Source organism: Arvicola amphibius, chromosome 2, assembly GCF_903992535.2.
Source record: "Arvicola amphibius chromosome 2, mArvAmp1.2, whole genome shotgun sequence".
In the NCBI taxonomy this organism is placed as follows: Eukaryota; Metazoa; Chordata; class Mammalia; order Rodentia; family Cricetidae; genus Arvicola; species Arvicola amphibius.
In genome coordinates, this window is record NC_052048.2 from 18,618,610 (window position 1) to 18,642,633 (window position 24,024).

Genomic DNA, 24,024 nt, shown 5'->3' on the forward strand with positions numbered 1-24,024 from the left:
TGAGCTCCCCTGTCCACCTCCCCTACAGAGTGCATTCTTTTGTCCTCAAACAGAACTGTGACTGCTTTCCAGATACCATCTCAGCATCTGTTCACACATCCAAGTAGGTAGTTTGGTCCACATTATGGTGTGGAAGAGGATAATGTCTCCCACTGGGCTTAGACCAGACTAGGAGCTGATTAGGACTGAAAAACTCCCTGGAACAATGAATTCTCTGGGCTGAATACAACGGATGAAAGGTTCTCTTTGTGTAATCATGATAGTGTTTGAGTATTGGGGTGTGTGTGAAGTACTTTTCATAGTAAAACTAGTGTTTTGTTTTTTTCAGTAAGTGTATTTTACATTCACCCCCTATTCCCTCTTGTTCTGCTGATCCCCTTCTTAGAATCTATTCGTGTGTGTCTGTGTGTGTGTGTGCGTCTGTGTGTGTGCATCTGTGTGTGTGTGTGTGTGTGTGTGCGTCTGTGTGTGTCTGTGTGTGTGTTATTTGGGTTGGTCTCAGACAACTTGACAGTGAAAATGACACTAAGGAAATGTTCTCCAACAACTGCTTTCCATCCTAACGACAAACAGGTCCAATCTTGAGCAGCCTCCAGGCAATCACTATCAAAAAGAAAACTTTTCACATTTATTTGTAATCTTGCCTGTGAGTGCTTGCATGTGGCAGTTAAAAAGATCACTCCTCTGATCATGTGGGTCCTAGGGATTGAATTCCAGTCTTCAGGCCTGGTGGCAGGTACCCTTTCCTGCTGAGCCATTTCAATGGTCCCTTGGTTTGTGTGTGTGTGTGTGTGTGTGTGTGTGTGTGTGTGTGTGTGTTAGCAACTAGAAGCAAAAACAAGAAAAACCTATTGTTTGTGCAGGGAGGGAGTACACATGCCACAGTGCATGTGGAAGTCAGAGAACAATTTACAGTTGTTTCTGTCTACTTCCACCATGTGGTTCTAGGGATTGAGCTGTCAGATTTCGCAGCAAAAGCCCTAACTACCAAGGACAAGCTTTAACACTACCCCCCCAACACAAATACTGGCATATCAGCTAGTCATATCATGTGAGTCTTATTGAGGCAAAAACTAGTAATTTCATGGATATGGGTTCTTGGATATATTCTGGGACATTATCAACAGTAGACAAATAAAATCTCTAGCATTTACAATCTTTCTGACCCCTTTGAGGTTTTCTCTGAGCCTTAGGTGTAGGGTTGTCTTGTGATGTGTCAGATAGGGTTGAACAGCCCACAGTCACATATATTTTGGCCAGTTGTGGATTTCTGTAATAGTCCATCTTCTGCACAAAGAAGCTTCTTTGATGAGGGGGAGTGCCAATCAGCCACTGGCTCTCTTCAAACTGACCAAACTTAAATGACACGAGGAAGAACCTCTAAAGACTTCAAAATAAAACAAAATTAAAACAGATCAAAACAAGCCCTCAATGAAAGTCTGGGCTTCAACTTCACCACTCTATTTTGTGAAAGGTTTTGTTGTGTGTGTGTGTTTGCTGTGTGCTTCCTCATCCCCAATACAAGCCTTTCTTTGCCTGCCTGTCCCTGTTCGCTGTGTTTGAGACTCGCCTTACCTGCCATACGCAATATTTTCCTGCCTTTTAATTTATCTGGCAGAGAAAAGAAACCTCATCAAGATGGTAACATAAGAGCCAGTCTCGGGGAGGAGGCTGCCTGGTTCATTCATCTTGATTCTTCAAAGTTCCGTACCTGTGTTGTTCAAGTCTGTAGTAGTAGGAGTGTTTTACTGATGTCAGTTTGTTGTTGCTTGGTTGTCAATGCTAAGTTGCCCTATATCCATGCTTCAGTACAAAAATCGCCTCACTTTCTAGGTTGAGCAATTTCTGCTTCGGTAATTAGTATTCTTAGTTCTGGGGAGAGACAGAAAACTGGGTTCCATGAGTTGAGTGGATTATTAAAAGTTTAGAGCTCCAGCTCGTGAGAAGGGCAAAATCTTAGTTCTCTTCTGCTTTAAAATTTTGCCTGTAGATTTTACTTAGGGCTAATATAAATATATCTGAACTATTTGAAAAGTTTAAAGAGCTGGATGGAGTAAAAATTGAAATGAACTAGGCACATTACCTCAGGGCTGTAATACCAACTGTTGGGAGGTAGAAGTGGAAGAATTAAGAGTTCAAGGACAATTTAGCTACTTTGACTGAAGTCAGCATGCCTCAAAAAGATGAAACAGGCCTTGAGATAACAAGTTTTTTGCTTGTGTCAAGAGGAAAATCTGATTAAAGAGCAAGTGATGATAAATCAGAAGTGGATTCTCATCACTGCACAGCTCCTGATCCATCTACTGGAATTGAAAATCAAAGTGGTAATTTTTCATTTGCAAGCAGCTTTAAAAGGCGAAGCTCCATCCCCACCCAAAGGCAAAGTCCCCTCATTACAAAATGTCTTCATTCACCTGCATGTACAGACCAACACTTCCAGTGACTCATCTCTAGAACCAAGACCATTGACTTCAAAAGCTCTCTGAAAGATTTAAGCAAAGAGACATAAAAGGGAAAACTCACAGCAAAATGACCTCTAAGGGAATGACTGGAAGTCAAAACACCAGCAGCAAAGGAACCTTCATTCCATTTTTCACTGTCAGAAAATGGAAGAAGCTGTTGCCATGGAGGAAAACTTAACTCCCCCAGCATATTGGGAGAGAAGTTTTTTTTAAACATACTGGAAAATGAAATATCACCTTGAGAAACCCTTGAAGCAAACCGAGGCTGGTGAAAAATTCAAGAAAGATCATAGTCTCACAAGTATGTTGATGAGGGTAATGCCATTCCTGCCACTGAAGGTTTATTAGCAGAAGATGGAACTCGGCCAATGTAAGGAGGGCCTAATATGTTCTGAATCTCCCCAAAAGGTGAATGCATGTTTGGAACAAGAAAGTAACAATAAAGAAATGACATTGTCACTGGGAATTCCTGGAACCAAAAATCCTGAACAGAAAAAGAAAAGCTTGGAAGGTTCGTGAGCAGGTGAATGTTCAAGAAGGTAGTGAAAACGAAGAAAGGGATGGAGAGATGGCTCAGTGGTTAACAACCCCCCCCCCCCCAAGAGCTGGAGTTACATGCAGTTGTGAGGTTGTAACATATTCATGTTCTTCATTGTAGGTGAAGGTTTGTAGAGGCAACTCATTCTACCCATGCTACTATTTAGAAAAGGTGTTTATATAAGCTATGATACCATGGTACCACGTCCTCTATGGCAAACATAGTGTGACTTAGCCCTGAAGTTAGAAGTAAAGGGTACTCAAAATGACACAGAATGGCTGAAGACACTTCCTTGGCAGATTGAAATTACTGGCCCTTTGTTTCCCACTTGCCTCTGCTAAGTCCTTTTCTGGTTAAGTTTCATTTTTATATGAAATAATTGCTTTGCTGGTACCATGTACAACTTGGAATCATTCTTATTATCTTGAACAAGTAGTAACTATTGAATATCCAAATATTAGAGCAGTGTTTTTTTAAGTATTAGTTGCACCATTTTTATGGATATGACAGTTGTTGGGAGTTTGTGACTCTGAAATATAATGAGGAGAGGGCACCTGAACTGGCCCTATACCATAGCCACTCTGATGAATATCTTGTATACCACCATAGACCCTTCATCTGGTGATAGATAGAGATAGAGACAGAGACCCACATTGGAGCACTGGACTGAGCTCCCAAGGTCCAAATGAGGAGCAGAAGGAGAGAGAACATGACCAAGGAAGTCAGGTCCATGAGGGATGCCTCCACCCACTGTGACGGTGGGGCCGATCTAATGGGAACTCACCAAGGCCAGCTGGACTGGATCTGATGGAGCATGTGATCAAACCGGACTCTCTGAACGTGGCTTACATGGAGGGCTGACTGAGAAGCCAAGGACAATGGCACTGGGTTTTGATTCTACTCCATGTACTGGCTCTGTGGGAACCTAGTCTGTTTGGATGCTCACCTTCCTAGACCTGGATAAATGGGGGAGGATCTTGGACTTCCCACAGGGCAGGGAGCCCTGACTGCTCTTTGGACTGGAGAAGAAGGGGAAGGGAGAATGGGGGGAGGGAGATGGAAATGGGAGGAGGTGAAAACTTGTAATATAATAATAATAATAATAATAATAATAATAATAATAATAATAATAATAATAATGATAATAATAATAAAATGTCTCTTTGGCTGCAAGATGTATAGATGAATTATTGCTTTCAGGTATGTATTCTGAAAAAATACATTTTTAACTTTTTGTTGTATTGTTTATTCACTTGTTTGGTTTTATTATTGTTGATTGTTTTGAACAAGGCCTCATGTAGTCTGCACGATTTCAAAGTTGTTATGTACCCAAGGCTAATCTTGAATTCTCTTGTTTTTTGGAGGGGGGTGGAGAAAGGGTCTATTTTGTAACTCTCTATGTAGATCAAGCTGGCCTTGAACTCATAGATCTACCTGTTTCTGCCTCCTAGTTGACGTTTTTCTGTTGGCTTAATGGCTACATATGAATCTACTGATATTTTAGTTATCATCTGCTGCCACACAGCCCTGCAGTGAGTACCTCTCTGTCCTGGCAGGGTGGTCCAATGGCCTGGCTCTGCCATGACTGAGTTAAGTCTCTTAATTTAAATTGAGTCGCTGTCTTCAATAAGACTCAGAAGTCAAAGAATGGAGTGAAAACTTGCTAGCTCAGAGAGGTTAGGTAGCAACTAGGTGACCTTGCTTTTTGGCCAGAGACATTGAAAGAGACAGGTCCCAGAACCAAAATAAAGCAACAAATTCAAGTTCCCACACTTTGCTTCTTGTGCATCTTCTATATTAAAGTTGCTGGCTTCTCTATGGCCAGTTCCAGTCAGTTAAATGCAGGCCCCAATTCAAGGGTTAACTTTATTGGCAAGTCTCAGGAGTGACAGAGTATGATAAAAATACCTACAATATTTTCCCCTTTTTGTCTAAATAAAAAGAAAATTTTTTAACTCTAATACAGTAAAAGTATCTGATATTGTCTAAATAAAAATGGAAAGTTTTAACTCAAACATAGTAAAACTATATACAATAAGGAAAATTATCAAGTAAGAATTACATTCACAAGCAATGTCCACTTTATAAGTATTTGGCAAATTTAGAGAAATAACTGTATTATTTATCCTATCTTCATGAGTCCAAAGTTTTATACCTAAACTACTTCCTATCAAAACTTGTATTATCATCCTAAAATAGTTTTAGACCTTAAAACATCTTCTTAGATAAACAGCTTAAGCTTTTATGCCTTTAACCGTGTGTGTGTGTGTGTGTGTGTGTGTGTGTGTGTGTATTACACCTCTTTTGTGAGGGTTAATATTTGACAAACTTTTCTATGAAGCAGGAAATTCTGAAGGACTACCCTACCTTGCCTTGGCAAAGTAAACAGTTGCATTTTTTTGTCCTTCTTTTTCAGTTTGGAGAACATATTGTCAGAAGTCAAGGCAAGGGCCGTTTCTTGTCCAAATGGCTAGTTTTACCACATTGAAAGCAACCTCCATATGGTTGTGGGGTTTTTTTGATGCCCATTATCTTTTTTTTAAAGTAAATTGATATATCAAACATACCTCAGTATCATGAGAAGGTTTAGGATTTTTTTTCTAAAGATTTTTTATTCATTAGTTATTTTTATGAACCTATTCTAGTTCTCCCTCACTCCTCTTTTCCTGCTCCCCTCATCTACCCCCACCTTACTCCTCATCTGCTCCTGAGAAGGTAAGACCTCCCCTTGGAAGTCAACTAAGTCTGCCCCATCATTTCATTGAGGCAGGACCAAGGCCTTCCTCTTCATGCCTATGCTGAGCAATGTATCTCTCCATAGAGTATGGGCTACACAAAGTCAGTTTATGCATTAGAGTTAGATCCTGGACCCACTGCTAGTACCCCCACATGTTGCCCAAGCCTCAAAATTGTCACCTGACTTTGGGGGGCCTTGTTTGGTCCTATACAGATTCCCCAGTTGTCAGTCCAGAGTCAGTAAGCTCCCACTAGTTTGGGTCAGCTGATTCTGTGGATTTTCCCACAATGGTCCTGATCCTTTGTTCATATTATTGCTTATCCCTTTTTTCAATGTACACTAGAAGCTAGGCCCAGTGGTTAGCTGTGGATCTCTGGATCTGCTTTCATCAGTTTCTGAATGAGGGTTCTGTGATGTCAATTAAGGTAGGCCTCAAGCCAATTATAGAAGAAGGGCAGTAAAGATACCCTTTCAACTATTGCTTAGATTCTTAGCTGGAGTCATCCTTATGGAATCCTGGGAATTTCTCTAGTGCCAGGTTTCTTGTTAACACCATAATGGATCCTTCCATCAAGATATCTTTTTCCTTGCTTCCCTTCTCTGTCCTTCCCCCAACTTGACCTTCCTGATCCCTCCTGTTCTCCTCCCCCCACCTCTTCTTTACTCTCTTCTTCCACCCTTCCCTTTCCCCCTATGCTGGTGTGGAAAGTCCTTCTGTCTATGTTTTGTTTTTTTTTTTTTTTTTTTTTTTGGTTAATGAATAAATTTGTTTCAGCCAGTGGCTTGGCAGAATAGAGCTAAGTGGGAAATCTAAACTGAATGCTGGGAGAAAAAAGTTAGAGTCAGGGAGAAGCCCATGTAGCCTCTGCCAGGGACAGAGGCTTGAGAGAGAGATGAAAAAGAGTATAGAGAGTTATAAAAAGAAATAAACGTTTTTTTTAAAAAAATACAACAAAGCCTTTAAAAAGACAGAGTACAGACAGTCAGATTAAAAGGAGAAAAGAAAAATAAGTCACACAAAGATAAAATATACAAGAGAGTCTAGATTATGTATATTATTGTGTTTTCTCTGAATTTTTGACTGCAGAGAGATATTTGATTCTGGGGGCTGCTATGATAAATCAGCATTAAGGTACCTTTACTTCAAAATTTGGATCTAAGGGTGTGTTGCTTTATAAAAGAGGTTCTTCCTTTGTTTCCACAGAAGATGAGAGCCTGCAGATTACTTCAAGGCTAATGTGGTTTGATGAACCAAGACCACCCAAAAGGTCACTGTAAACACCCCCCAAAATACTTTGCCCAATGAAAAGCAGGAAGCAGATTGTAGAGAAGTATCCCCCAAATTCCCAAATACTGTTTATAAATGTTTCTTTACATTTAAAGGGAGATATGCTATACTTTGGATTGGTATGGATCTTGGTTTACTGATACAAATTTTAGGTCAATTTTGTTATGCGTATAATTCTTCTCTTGATTAAGGTATTATATTTGTGCAGTTCATTTAGAGATGTAAAGTAAAATTAAGAAATATATGTTGATAGAGTCATCTATAATAGCCAAGCTTGTAGTCACGTTAGTTAGGTTTTCTAGATATATAGAGATATATTTCAGTTAGATAGATATTCTTCAAATCTTTCAGAGACCTTCAGAATATGGCATTTAAAGTGTTTTAAGAATTTAAGACTTTTCATGACAGTGAGACACATCTGCTTCTGGCAGCATCAATCTACTTCAGGAGGATGATGGGCATTGAAGAGACTCCTTATGGAGTTGGTTTGCCATTTGGGCAAAAACCTGCTCTGTCCTGGACTGCTTGATGTTATGCTGTATGAACTGGACTTGCAGGGCCCACAGGAAAAAAATGATTGTTGAAGTTGCCTAAGGAAGGTAAGACAGTCTTTTGGAGTGTCTGCTTTATGAAAGAGTCTACAAGACATTCTGCAGGATACAGAAAAAAAATGACTGACAAACTGCTAATATAAAATTTCCTGCTTCATGAAAATGTCTGCCAAATATTATGGGCTAGTACGTTGAAGATGGGTGCCCACAACAGTACAGAATAACTTTGGGTGACTGTCCAGGCAATGAGCTGTCTCTGTCAATTCTTGAGTTTTCCAAGTTGTTTACAATGCAGTTCCTGTTTACTTAGGTAGTATTATAGCCTTCTGGAGTCTTTGATTGGGTTGAAGAATAGATAGTTATAGTTTTCCTTAGTTATTATAAAACATAAAGTAGATATAAATATTTATAACTATAATTCTTGCTTGATACCTGTTTTGTTATATGTAATTTTACTATGTTAAATTTAAAACCCTCCTTTTTTAAATTTAAAAGGGGAAATGTTGTGGGAAGTCCTTCTGTAGGTGTTTTGCTTTTATTGGTTAATGAATAAAGCTGTTTCAGACAGTGACTTAGCAGAATAGAGCTAGGTCAAAAACTAAACTGAATGCTGGGAGAAAGAAGGTAGAGTCAGGAAGAATTCGTGTAGCCTCTAATGAGGACAGAAACACTGGAACCTTGCTGGTAAGCCACAGCCATGTGATGATTACAGATAAATAGAAATTGGTTAACCAAAGATATAAGAGCTAGGTAAAAATAGTCTTAATTTATTAACCAAACATTATTGCAAATAATATAGTTTCTATGTGGTTATTTCAGTTCTGGGTGACTTGGAACAAATGAGCAGCCTCCAACAACACCATGCTCCCAATTTACTCAGGATATCTTATCTATTTCTCCTTTACAGGGGGGTCCATGTATGTCTCTCTAGGGTCCTCTTTGATACCTAACTTCTCTGGGGTTGTGGACTATAGGCTGTGTTATCCTTTGCATTATGTCTGATATTTCATTATAAGTGAGTAAATACTGCATTAGCCTTTCTGTATCTGGGTTGCCTCACTCAGAATTTTTTTCTAGTTCTGTCCATTTGCCTGAAAATTTCAGGATGCCATTTTTTTTTTACCTCTGGGTAGTATGCTATTGTGTAAATATAATGCATTCTTTACTCATTCTTGTAGATGGAATGGCGGGCTGTGTCCCGCCACCTGGCTAGCTTTACCCAAAATAATTACAAGGAAACTGTATTCTTTTAAACACTGCCTGGCCCATTAGTTTCAGCCTCTTATTGGCTAATTAACCCATATTTAGTAATCCATGTAGCACCACAAGGTGGATTGCTTACCAGGAGAGATCTTAACTTGCGTCCATCTCGGAGAGGAGAGGCATGACGACTGCTTATGGCAACTGCCTGAAGCGTCTCCCCAACTCTGCTTCCTTTCTCCCACAATTCTGTTCTGTCTACTCCGCCTACCTAATTTTCTGTCCTCTTAAAGGGCCAAGGCAGTTTTTTTAATCAATCAATGAAAGTAACACATAGACACTCCTCCATCACATTCTTTCAATTGAGAGACTCTAAAATGTTTCCAGGTTCTGGCTATTATAAATAATGCTGCTGTGAACATAGTTGAGCAAAAGTCCTTGTGGTGTGAGCTTGTCTCCTTTGGGTATAAGCCCAATAGTAGTATTGCTTGGTCTTGAGGTAGATTGATTCCTAATTTTCTGAGAAACCACCATAGTGATTTCCACAGTAGCTGCACAAGTTTGCACTCCCACCAGAAATAGAAGTGTGTTATCCTTACTCTAAATCCTCTCCAGCATAGGCTGTCATCAGTGTTTATGATCATATCCATTCTGACATGTGTAAGATGGTATCTCAGAGTTGTTTTGATTTACATTTCTTTTATCAGGAAGGATGTTGAGCATTTCCTTAAGTGTCTTTTGGCCTTTTGAGACTCTTCTGTTGAGAATTCTATGTTTAGATCTGTACTCCATTTTCTTTTTTTTTCATCACAAATAAGACTTTATTTGTCACTATTAAAAATCTGCATTTCCCACAGATTCTTGGACTGGTGGTTCATATCCATCAGCTCGTTCAACCTTAGCACCTGTCTCATCACCAGTAGTTTTTCCAGAACTACCACCTTCACCATGGAGCTCCATGAGTTTTCCCAATTCAAACTTGGGTTTCTTCAACATTTTTACTTTTCTAACGAAGACATCACAAAAAGGATAAATGGACTGGCAAGCCTTTTCAATGTCTTTCCCAATGCTGTCTGGAATCAATTTATTAACCACTTCCTTCAAGTCATTTTTCTGCACCTCTTGGGTCATGATCTCCATCATCTTCTTCCGGATCTGGTGGACCTGCTGGTGCTGTGCATATGAGGTCTTGCGGATCTGATTGTTGCGTTTTTTAGTGAAACCAACACAGAAGAGGTGGAGCAAATAACCATCGGTTGTCTTGACGTCAACATGAGCTTCAGTCATGGTCTGCCACTTTTTGACCATGGAACACATTTTGTCCAGGGTAAGATCCATGCCGTGGAAGTTAGTCAGACAGTTTTTGCCCTGAATATCATGTGATTAGCTTGAGTTTTCTAAATGCAACTTCATCATTTTGGAGATCAGCAAGGCTCACTTCAACCACACGACCATTGAGGCCATCGGATGCAATCTTGGTTCCTTGAGTCCTTGTGACTAGTGTCTTTCCAATGTTTCTAATATTGAACATGGCCGGGGCTTTTACATCATACCAGTCTTTCTTCGAAAATGGATCAACCACTTTATCTTCTTGGCTCCCTTCTTGCCGCCTTTTGTCAGCCACTTGTTCTTGCCAACCGCCATGGTGCTACTCAGGGAGCCAAAACTGTACTCCATTTTCTAATTGGATTATTTGGTCGTTTCATGTCTAGTTTCTTGAGTTCTGTGTTTATTTTGGAGATTAGCCCTCTGTCAGATGGGCTCACAAAGATCTTCTCCAATTCTGTAGGTTGTTATTTTGCTTTGTTTACCAAGTATTTTCCTTTACAGAAGTTTCTAAGTTTCAGGAGGTCCCACTTATTAATTGTTGTTCTCAGTGTCTGTGCTATGGATGTTATATTTAAGAAGTTGTCTCCTGTGCCAATTCATTCAGGGACACTTCCCATTTTATTTTCTATGAAGTTCAATGTGATTAGACTTATATTGAGGTTTTTTAACCATTTACACTTGAGTTTTATATATGGAAACAGATTATGGATCAATTTACTTTTCTCTACATGTAAACATCCAGTTATACCAGCACCATTTGTTGACGATGCTTTCTTTTTTCCAGAGTATAATTTTAGGTTTTTGCCCCAAATCAGGTGTCCATATGTATGCAAATTAACATCAGGGTCTTTGGTTCGATTCCATTGGTTCACCTGTTTGTTTTTATGCCAATATCAAGTTGTTTTCATTATTGTAGCTCCATAATAGAGCTTGAAGTCAGGAATGGTGTTGTCTCCAGAAGTTCTGTTATTGTACAAGAGTGTTTTGGCTCTCCTAGCCTTTTTGTGTTTCCATATGAAGTTTAGTATTGTTCTTTCTAGGTCTTTAAAGAATTATTCTGGGATTTTGATGGGGATATACAATCAATACATGAATTTGTAGATTGCTTTTGGTAACATTGCCACTTTTACAATGTTAATCCTACCTGTCTATGGGAATGGGAGATATTTCCATTTTCTGATATCCTTTTGAATTTATTTCTTCAAAGACTTAAAGTTCTTGTCACTTATTTTGCTAGAGTTACCCCATGATATTTCATACTGTTTGTGGCTACTGTAAAGGGTGGTGTTTCTCTTACTTCTTTTTCAGTTCATTTACTATTAGTATATTGGAGGGTTACTGATTTTTTTTAGTTGATTTTGTATCCTGCCACATTACTGAAGATGTTTATCAACTCTAGGAATTCCCTGGTGGAATTTTTGGTGTCACTTATATATACTCCTAAATCATCAACAAATAGTAAAACTGTGACTTCTTTCTTTCCAATTTGAATCCCCTTGATTTTCTTTTGTTGTCTTATTGCTCTAGCTAGAATTTTAATATTATATTGAATAGATACAGAGAGAGTGGATGTTGTCTTGTTCTTGATTTCAGTGGAATCACTTTGAGTTTCTGTCTATTTAGTCTGATGTTTACTTGATGTATATTTCCCTTATTATGTTTAGGAGTGTTCCTTGCATCCCTGCTTTATCTAAGACATTTATCATGATAGGATGTTGGATTATGTAGAAGGCTTTTTAGGCATCTAATGAGATGATCATGTGTTTTCTTTTTCTTCCAGTGTGTTTATAGCTGGATTACATTAATAGATTTTCCTATGTGGAACCATCCATGCATCTTGATTATGGTAAATGATGTTAAAGCCTACTTGATTATGGTGAATGATATTTCTGATATGTTCCTTGATTTGGTGTGCCAGTATTTTATTGAGTATTTTTGCATCTATGTTTATGAGGGAGCTTGGTCTGTAATTCTCTTTCTTGTACCTTTATGTGATTTTGTTATCAAGGTAGCTGTAGCCTTGTGAAGAGTTTGAGAGTATTCATTCTGCTGCTATTGCTTGGAACAATTTGAGGAGTATTGGTATTAGGTCTTGTTTGAAATTTTGGTATAATTCTTCACTAAAACTTTCTGATTCTGGGCTTTTTTTGGTTGGGAGGCTTTTGATGACTGTTTCTTTCTATTTCCTTAGGGGTTATAGGTATATTTAATTAGTTTATCTGGTCTTGATTTAAGTTTTCTATGTGGTACTTATGTAGAAAATTGCCCATTTCCTTTAAATTTTTCAATTTTGTGTAGTACAAGTTTTTGAAGTATGACCTGATGATTTTCTGGATATCTGTTATATCCACCTTTTTTATTTCTGATTTTTTAAAATTTGGATATTCTCTCTCTGTCTTTGGTTAGCTGTGATAAAGGTGTGTCAATCTTGTTGATTTCTCTCAAAGAACCAACTCTTTGTCTCATTGATTCTTTTTTTGTTTGTTTTATTTGCTTCTATTTTATTGATTATAGTTCTCAGTTTGATTATTTTTTGCCATCTACTCATCCTTGGTGGGTATGCTTCTTTTTTTCTAGAGATTTCAGATGTTCTGTTAATTCACTAGTGTGGAATATCTCTACCTTTTTATGATGTAGGAAATCCTTCAGCCAGTAGCCTTAAAGTTACCCGCCCACTTGGGTGTGGCCTTTTATGCTATAAATGCCAATGTAAAGCTATAAAGCAACCTTAAATGCTTGGGGCAGGATTCGAAAACCAGGAAAATAAATTGAATCATATACCACAGCTAAAAAGAGCCAGAAAGAAACCTTTAGTGACTTTTTACAAAAATTAACTAAGATTGTACAAATAGGACTAACAGACCCAGAATCTAGATGAGTACCTATTGAATCTCTGGCTTTTGAAAATGCCAGCTTAGAATGCAAAAAGATAGTTGGGACTTTAAAGGTTAGAACAGCACCAATGAGTAAATAGATCCTGCATACAATAAACATTGAGACAGTTGATTATAATACTGAATCTGGGGTAGGAGAAGCAATTGCCAAATGTATGAGGAGACATCAAAATACCAAATGTTTTAATTGTGTTAGAATAGAACATCTGAGAAGGGATTGTAGCCTTGGAATTCCTAGAAATAATGTCTTCTGTGGGAATGGCAAAAATAAAAGGTATCAAACTGGATTATGTTGAAGATGTGTCAAAGGCAGACATTGGATCAATAAATGCAGATAAACAAATGACAGACAAGGCAACCTGATACCATTGGGAAACTCCCTGGGGGCCCTATCACAGGACCCTAAGTCAAAAGTGATCCAGTCAATCCCAGTCACTGTGGAGGACATGTCTCACCAGGAAAATTTAAAAATCCAAAGCATTCTGTAAAATACCATACTGTTTTGGATGATGGAATAAATATGGAGGATGACTCAAAAATTCTAAAAGTAAATAGAAAACATATTCTGGCAGAATTCTATAAATGATCAAAGACCAAATCTAAGAGCGTGCATAAATGGCATTGTAACTTGAGTTTGATAGACATGGGTGCACATGTGAGTATCATTATTCCAATATCACAGCATCCAAATTTGCATCTTCAAGAGGCAAATGTTCAATTCCTAGGAATTAGAACCTTATCTAAAGTGAAACAAATCATGAAATGGTTAAGTGCATAGGGATAAAAGGACAGAGAGAAAGGCTGAGGACATATGTTGCTAATTTTGCTGTGAATTTCTGGGGTCATGACTTGCTGCAGCAATGAAATGCCCAGATTAACATTCCTGCCATTCCAGAAACTCATATTTCTGGGAAGGATATAAGGTACTATACACAAAGTTCACCAGTCATTCAGGCTATACAAGAACACAGAGCAACTAGCAAACCTTTAGAGGTACCAATGGCCCTACCTTTCACATGGTTAATTGAGAAACCAATATGGGTTAAACAGTGACTGTTAACATAAGCTTTAAAACAGCTGTTCCATGAGCAACTAGATACTCACCATATTGAAGAATTAGCCAGCCCTTGAGATTCTCCTGTATTTGTTGTTAAAAAGAAATATGGTAAATGGAGAATGGTCACAGATATAAGAGCTATTAGCAAGGTAATTCAGCCAATGGACCCTCTACAATCTGGAATACCTCTGCCTTCTCTACTACCAAAAGGATGGCCTCTTATTGTTATTGATTTAAAAGATTGTTTCTTCACTATACCTTTACAAGAAAAGGATAAAGAAAAATTTGCCTTCAGAGTGCCTACTTATAGTAATTCTCAGCCTACTAGGAGATACAAGTGAACTATCCCACAGGGAATGCTCAATAGCCCCATCATATGCCAATACTTTGTAAGTCAGCCATTGGAAATAATATGTGAAAAATTTTCTAAATCTATAATTTACCATTACATGCATGACATTTTGCTATCTGATTCAAACATAGATACTTGAAAGAATGTTTGAAGAAGTAAAGAAAATTTTGCCAAAATGAGGATTATGAATTGTTTCTGAAAAATACAGAGAGGAGATTCTGTCAGTTACCTAGGTTATAAAATAGGGTTACAGAAAAATTAGAACAAAAAAGGCACAAATTAGGAGAGCCTGGTTGTGGACTCTTAATGACTTTCAAAGATTGTTAGGAGACAGTTTTAGTTTATGATCAGCTGTTGGGATAACACATGATCTAATAGTTCATTTAAGCAATACTACGTGGTGACAAAGACTTAAGTAGTCCCAGAGAATTAGCAGCTAAGCAGAAAAGAAATTGATTGTCATTGAAGAAAAATTACAAGAGGCACATATGGATAGGGTGAATCCAAATCTTATTTACATTCTAGTCATATTGCCTTCTAGGATTTTCCATACAGGAATTTTAATGCAAATGGAAGATATTATCTTAGAATGGATTATTTTACCACATCAACCAAGTAAAAAATTAAAAATTTATGTGTTAAAAGTCTCTGAATTAATTATAAAAGGAAATTTAAGACTTTGTCAACTAACAGGTATAGACAGAGCTGAGATTATAGTGCCTTTCACTACTGATGAAATTTAAAAGTTATGCTAAGACAATGAACCATGGCAAAGAGTTTGTGTTAATTTTTAAAGAGAGATTGGTAGCAATTATCCTAAAAGTGATAGAATTAACCTTATAAAGAAAACTACTTGGATCCTTCCCCACATTGTATGGGACACACCAATAACTGGAGCCTGTGCATTCTATACTTACACACATAAGTCAGGAAAGGCAGGTTACAAATCAGAAGGTTTAAGTAAGGTGGAGCAAAGCCCTTATAATACTGACTACAAAGAATTATAAGCTATTCTCATGGTGCTAAGGGACTTTAAAGAACCTCTCATATAGTTACTGACTCATAATGTACAGAAAGATTAATCTTGCACTTTGAAACTGATGAATTTATACCAGATGATATAGAATTGACTTCATTATTCATGCAGGTTCAAGATATAATCAGGAATAGGCTTTTTTTTTTTTTTTTTTTTTTTTTTTTTGGTTTTTCGAGACAGGGTTTCTCTGCAGCTTTTTTAGAGCCTGTCCTGGAACTAGCTCTTGTAGACCAGGCTGGCCTCGAACTCACAGAGATCCGCCTGCCTCTGCCTCCCAAGTGCTGGGATTAAAGGCGTGTGCCACCACCGCCCGGCTAGGAATAGGCTTTGTCCTATATATATGACACACATCTGATTCCTTATGGGTCTGCCAGGTCCTCTAGCACAAGGTAATGCAGAAATTAATTGATTATTTGTTGGAAATGTGTTAAAGGCCTCAGAACTTCATAAGAAATATCATGTCAAAAGCAAAGGTTTAAAAAAAGAGCTTTCAATTTGTTGGTTTCTGGCTGCCTGGCTAGCTTAGGCCCAAAATAATCACACAGCTACTGTATTATTTAAATCACTGCTTGGCTTATTATCTCTAGCATTTTAATGGCTAACTTTTACACATTAATTTAACCCATCTCCATTAATCTGTGTATTGCCACACAGCAGTGGCTTACCAGCAAAGTTTCGGCAGGTCTTACTCTGGTGGTTGCTCCATGGTGTCTCTCTGACTCTGCCCTTTTTTCTGCCAGCATTCAGCCTAGCTTTTGTTGCCTACCTAAGTTCTTCCTTACTATAGGTCCAAAGCAGTTTCTTTACTCATTAATGGTAATCACAGCACACAGAAGGGACTCCCACATCAACATAATGCTTTATTAATCTTGAATTTTCTTAATGCTAATGAGAAAGGAAAAACAGCAGCAGAGAGACATTGGATAATAAAAATGTATTCTGAATTAAATTAGCCAGTGTATTTCAAGGATGTGTTGCCTTACAATGGAAACCAGGAGATGTTCTACATTTGGGAAGAGGTTTCGCTCTTGTTTCAACAGGAAAAGAAAAGTTATGAATAACATCAAAATTAATAAAGATTCGGTTTGAAGAAGAGAAATCTCTTGAGAAAGAGAAATGATGACTTATCCACAGAGGTGACAACAATACAGGTGGTAAGGAAACCTCATAAGGGTTGGGGTAGGTTCTGTTCTTGTCTTTGTAGGAAAATACTCATGTTCAAAAAAATTAGGAGACCCTGGACATCTAGATGCCTAAAGAGGAAAAGATTGTTATCCAGATAGGATCACCAAACAAAGAGAATTATGAGTACAGGTTATCTGAAGGTAAGAATTTCTGAACATAAACTAGAAGAATAGTCATGAATCACTTAAAAATCAAAGTTGGCCTTGAGTTGGACAATGGCTCTGTCCTTTTCTAAATCCAAGCATGTTGTTAAAAAATAGTTGCCGGGTGGCGGTGGCGCACGCCTTTAATCCCAGCACTCGGGAGGCAGAGGCAGGCGGATCTCTGTGAGTTCGAGACCAGCCTGGACTACAAGAGCTAGTTCCAGGACAGGCTCCAAAGCTACAGAGAAACCCTGTCTCAAAAAACCAAAAAAAAAAATTCATAGTTTTTGTTTCATGTGAGGAGCCATCTGGTATGGGACAAAAAGAAGAAAGAATTTAGAAAAAAAAATACTTTTCTTCACACCTATTTTTGTCTCTATCATATCTTGTATTGAATATATGTCTTTATAAATAATGTTTAAGTTTTTCACAATGAATAATGAGTTTTCCTGTATTAATCTTTAAAGATTCCAGGAAGAAGATGGGGTCCCACAACAATGACTCCATCTGATTGATATGGTGTCATGATGCTGATAGCATTACTATAAGAATTGTTGTGGGTACCAGCTACTCAATTCGGTTCCAACTTGGTTAGCTGAAATGGTACAGCTTTTTACAACTTTCTGGCCAGACTCCAAATAGAAGCCTCAGAAAAACCCTACAGAATACTCAGAGACTATTTGCAATTATACCAGACAGTAATCTTGAAACTTAACCATAATTTTACTTTGACAGGATCCCATAGACAGAACATCACCCCCATGACAGCTGGAAGTAATTCTAGATGATGTTCTCTTTCTCAACAATGTTTGTCCTCAGGGTTAGGTACATCAATTAGGTATTGTTTATAATGTTTAGGGTTGGGGGTTGGGAGAGAAATTTTGTAGGCTCAGGGAGTACTGTGAGCTTACTCACACTAATAAGAAAAGTGAGTAACAGAGTGAATACTTGTGAGCTATTATTTATAGGAAATTACATTGGTATTTTTTCTTGTATATTGACACAAACTTCAATTATATTGAATATGTTCCCATTTTCATCTACAGTATTTGTATACATAGGCAAAGTTATTTTGTCATATGGCATACATGTATACTTCTACCTCTGCTTAAGACATTTTGTGTATTCATACAATTTTAGGATATATTTATCATATTGCAATATACATTTCTAGCTCAGATCAAGATACCTATACATTGCTTATATTTTGAGGTCATTGTCTTCGCTTGTTGTACAGTTGTTTAAAGATTGTTTAATATTCAAATATAAAGTCTTAGTCTTTTAAGCTTTATAGGTATTAAGAATTATAGGTCAATAGTCATTCATGTTTGTCATACTTATAGTTAGATTAATTAGGTTCTTTAGCTACATAAAGATTATATTCTGCATAGATAAGTAATCTTCAACCACTTCAAAGAGCAGTAGAATATGGCATTTAATGAAAATAGACCCATATCTATCACCATGCACAAAACTTAAGTCCAAATGGATCAAAGACCTCAACATAAAGCTAGCCACACTGAACCTTATAGAAGAGAAAGTGGGAAGTACACTTGAACACATTGGCACAGGGAACCACTTCCTAAGTAGAACACCAGCAGCACAGACACTGAGAGAAATAATTAATAAATGGGACCTCCTGAAACTGAAAAGCCTCTGTAATGCAAAGGACATGGTCAACAAGGCAAAACAAAAGCCTACAGAATAGGGAAAGATCTTCACTAACCCCACATCAGACAGAGGTCTGATCTCCAAAATAAACAAAGAACTCAAGAAATTGGACACCAAAAGATCATATAATCTAATAAAAAGTGGAGTACAGACCTAAACAGAGAACTCTCAACAGAGGAACCTAAAATGGCTGAAAGACACTTAAGGAAATGTTCAAGATCCTTAGACATCAGAGAAATGCAAATCAAAACAACTCAGAGATTCCATCTGCACTTGTAAGAATGACTAAGATCAAAAACACTGATGACAGTTTATGCTGGAGAGGTTTTGGGGAAAAGGGAACACTTTTGCATTGTTGGTGGGAATGCAAGCTGGTACAACCCCTTTGTATGTCAGTGTGGCGATTTCTCAGAAAATTAGGAAACAACCTCCCTCAAGACCCAATAATAACCTGTCCCTTCCCAGCTTGCACCCAAAACCCCGAACCCAGCGTCATCCTCCCATCTTTGGGGCCACAAAATCCCACAGCTCAGCATGTTTGGGCGCCGGGGACCTGGAATTGAGTGCACCCAGGCTGGTGGGAGGTCCCCTCCTTCATTAGCCTGCCTGCAGCAAGGCAGGCCCTTTGTCAGCGAGCTGCTTGGCCTGCAAGGAGACCTGACAGTCTGCCAGAGGATCCATCATTCATTGGGGTGAGTGAATTGAATTCATTGGGGGAAATTGAACTTCTAAAAGAAGACCCAAAGGGGATTATTCAGTGGAAGAAATGGGCAGGCGCCAATGCAAGAATTCCTCCAACAATTTGAAAAACAACATGAAAGCACCAGAACCCAACGAACTTATAACAGGAGGACTTGAACACACTAATCAAGAAGAAGTAGAAAAAATTGACTTTATGAAAGTAATAGAGTCCCTTAAACAGGAGGTGAAAAACTCCCTTAAGGAAATGGACGAGAAGAATAACAAAAAGTTTGAAGAATTGAGTAAATCCGTAAACGATATCCTAGGAAACCAAGAAAAAACAATCAAACAGATAATGGAAACAGTGCAAGACTTGAAAACTGAAATGGAGGCAAGGAAGAAAACACAACCTGAGGGCCAGCCGGATATGAAAAATCTATGTAAACGAACAGAGACTACAGAAACAAACATAACCAACAGAATACAAGAGATAGAAGAAAGAATCTCAGATTCTGAAGATACCATAGAGAAAATGAACGCACTGATCAAAGAAAACAGCAAATTCAACAAATTCTCATCACAAAACATTCAGGAAATCTGGGACACAATAAAAAGACCAAATCTAAGAATAATAGGCGTAGAAGAAGGAGAAGAATTACATCTCAATGGCCCAGAAAATATATTTAATAAAATTATAGAAGAAAACTTCCCAAACCTAAAGAAAGATATTCCTATTAAGGTTCAAGAAGCTTACAGAACACCAAATAGACTGGTTCAAAAAAAAACATCCCCTCGCCATATTATAATCAAAACAAAAAACATACAGAATAAAGAAAGAATATTAAGAGCTGCAAAGGAAAAAGGTCAAGTAACATATAAAGGAAAACCTATCAGACTAACACCCGACTTCTCTATGGAAACCATGAAAGCCAGAAGGTCCTGGATAGATGTTTTGCAGAAACTAAGAGACCATGGATGCAAGCCCAGATTACTATACCCAGCCAAGCTTTCATTCACTATAAATGGAGAAAACAAAATATTCCAGGATAAAAACAAATTTAAACAATACATAGCCACAAATCCAGCCTTACAGAAAGTAATAGAGGGAAATTCACAAACAAAGGAGTCCAGCATTGCCCAAAATAACTAAGACATCTAGTGACCCTTCACCAGCACATCTCAAAGAAAGGAAACACACAATCTCTACTACCAAATAAAAAATGACAACCGGAGTTAACATCCACTGGTCATTAATATCACTTAATATCAATGGACTCAGTTCACCTATAAAAAGGCACAGGCTAAGAGATTGGATACGAAAACAGGATCCAACATTCTGCTGTTTACAAGAAACACACCTCAACCACAAAGACAGACATCTACACAGAGTAAAGGGTTGGGAAAAGGTTTATCAAGCAAATGGACCTAAGAAACAAGCGGGTGTGGCCATACTAATTTCTAACAAAGTTGATTTCAAACTAAAATCAATCAGAAGAGATGGAAAGGGACACTTTATACACATTACAGGAAAAATCTATCAGAATGAAGTCTCAATCCTGAATATCTATGCCCCTAATACAAAAGCACCCACTTATATAAAAGAAACATTACTAGAACTCAAGGCAGCAATCAAACCAAACACACTGATGGTGGGAGACATCAACACTCCTCTTTCACCAATGGACAGGTCAATTCGACAGAAACCTAACAGAGAATTAAGAGACTTAATAGAGGTAATGAACCAAATGGACTTAACAGACATCTATAGAACATTCCACCCAAACAGGAAAGAATATACCTTCTTCTCTGCGGCTCATGGAACCTTTTCGAAAATTGACCACATACTCGGTAACAAAGCAAACTTCCACAGTTACAAAAACATATTAGTAACCACCTGCATCTTATCGGATCACCATGGATTAAAATTAGAATTCAACAACAATGCTACCCCCAGAAAGCCTACAAGCTCATGGAAACTGAACAGTCAACTACTGAACCACAGCTGGGTCAAGGAAGAAATAAAGAAAGAAATTAAAGTCTTTCTTGAATTAAATGAAAATAAAGACACAACATAGTCAAACTTATGGGACACTATGAAAGCAGTGCTAAGAGGAAAATTCATAGCACTAAGTGCCCACTTAAAAAAAACAGAGAAAGCACACATTGGAGACTTAACAGCACACCTGAAAGCTTTAGAAAAGAAAGAAGCAGACTCACCTAGGAGGAGTAGAAGACTGGAAATTATCAAACTGAGGGCAGAAATCAACAAAATAGAAACACAGAAAACAATCCAAAGAATCAATGAAACAAAAAGCTGGTTCTTGGAGAAAATCAACAAGATTGACAAATCCCTAGCCAAACTAATCAAACAGCAGAGAGAGAACACACAAATTAATAAGATCAGAAATGAAAAAGGGGACATAACCACAGACACAGAGGAAATTCAGAGAATCATTAGATCTTACTACAAAAGCCTGTATGCCACAAAATTGGAAAATGTAAAAGAAATGGACACTTTTTTAGATAAGTACCATATACCAAAGTTAAACCAGGACCAGGTAAATGCTCTAAATAGTCCTGTTAGTCGCGAAGAATTAGAAACTGTTATCAGAAACCCCCCTACCAAAAAGAGCCCAGGACCTGATGGGTTCAATGCAGAATTCTACCAGAACTTCCAAGAAGACCTAATACCTATACTCCTTAAGGTATTTCATAATATAGAAACAGAACAATCATTGCCAAATTCCTTTTATGAAGCTACAATTACCCTGATAGCTAAACCACACAAAGACTCAACCAAGAAAGAGAATTACAGGCCAATCTCACTTATGAACATCGATGCAAAAAAAAAATAAAATACTGGCAAACAGAATCCAAGAACACATTAGAAAAATTATCCACTATGATCAAGTAGGCTTCATCCCAGAGATGCAGGGCTGGTTCAACATACGAAAATCTATCAATGCAATCCATCATATAAATGAACTGAAGGATAAAAACCATATGGTCATCTCATTGGATGCAGAAAAAGCATTTGACAAAATTCAGCATCCTTTTATGATAAAGGTCTTGGAGAGATTAGAGATACAGGGGTCATTCCTAAATATAATAAAGGCTATTTACAGCAAGCCGACAGCTAACATCAAATTAAATGGAGAGAAACTCAAGGCCATCCCACTAAATTCAGGAATGCAACAAGGCTGTCCACTCTCTCCTAATCTCTTCAATATAGTACTTGAAGTTCTAGCAATAGCAATAAGACAAAACAAGAGGATCAAGAGGATTCGAACTGGAAAGGAAGAAATTAAACTTTCGTTATTTGCTGATGATATCATAGTGTACATAAGCGACCCGAAAAACTCCACCAAAGAACTCCTACAGCTGATAAACTCCTTTAGTATTGTGGCAGGATACAAGATCAACTCCCAAAAATCAGTCGCCCTCCTATATACAAAGGATAAGGAAGCAGAGAAAGAAATCAGAGAAGCGTCACCTTTCACGATAGCCACAAATAGCATAAAATATCTTGGGGTAACTCTAACCAAGGAAGTGAAAGACCTATTTGACAAAAACTTTAAGTCTTTGAAGAAAGAAATTGAAGAGGACACCAGAAAATGGAAGGATCTCCCTTGCTCTTGGATTGGGAGGATCAACATATTAAAAATGGCAATACTACCAAAGGCAATCTATAGATTTAATGCAATCCCCTTAAAGATCCCATCAAAATTCTTCACAGATCTTGAGAGGAAAATAATCAACTTTATATGGAAGAACAAGAAACCCAGGATAGCCAAAACAATCTTATACAATAAAGGAACTTCTGGAGGCATTACCATTCCTGACTTCAAACTCTATTACAGAGCTACAGTATTGAAAACAGCTTGGTATTGGCATAAAAATAGAGAAGTCGACCAATGGAATCGAATAGAAGACCCAGATCTTAACCCACAAATATATGAACACCTGATTTTTGATAAAGGAGCTAAAAGCACACAATGGAAGAAAGAAAGCATCTTCAACAAATGGTGCTGGCATAACTGGATGCCAACCTGTAGAAGAATGAAAGTAGATCCGTGTCTATCACCATGCACAAAACTCAAGTCCAAATGGATTAAAGACCTCAATATCAATCTGAACACAGTGAACCTGTTAGAGGAGAAAGTGGGAAGTACTCTCCAACATTTGGGCACAGGAGACCGCTTCCTACGTATAGCCCCAGCAGCACAGACATTAAGGGCAACATTGAATAAATGGGTCCTCCTGAAGCTGAGCAGCTTCTGTAAAGCAAAGGACACTGTCACTAAGACAAAAAGGCAGCCTACTGACTGGGAAAATATCTTCACCAACCCTGCAACAGACAAAGGTCTGATCTCCAAAATATATAAGGAACTCAAGAGACTAGACTTTAAAATGCTAATGAACCCAATTAAAAAAATGTGGCACTGAACTGAACAGAGAATTCTCAACAGAAGAAGTTCAAATGGCTAAAAGACACTTAAGGGCATGCTCAACCTCCTTAGCAATTAGGGAAATGCAAATCAAAACAACGTTAAGATACCATCTTACACCTGTCAGAATGGCTAAAATCAAAAACACCAATGATATCCTTTGCTGGAGAGGATGTGGAGTAAGGGGTACACTCATCCATTGCTGGTGGGAATGCAAACTTGTGCAACTGCTTTGGAAAGCAGTGTGGAGGTTTCTCAGGAAATTTGGGATCAACCTACCCCAGGACCCAGCAATCCCACTCTTGGGAATTTACCCAAGAGATGCCCAATCATATTATAAAAGCATTTGTTCAACTATGTTTATAGCAGCATTATTTGTAATAGCCAGAACCTGCAAACAACCTAGATGCCCTTCAGTGGAAGAATGGATGAAGAAAGTGTGGAATATATAC

The 24,024-nt window shown here is 37.9% G+C and overlaps 1 pseudogene; it reads right to left on the reverse strand.

Moving 5' to 3' along the window:
* Positions 1–9,610: 9,610 nt before the first annotated feature.
* On the reverse strand, positions 9,611–10,420 carry LOC119807096 (annotated as a pseudogene).
* Positions 10,421–24,024: the final 13,604 nt, after the last annotated feature.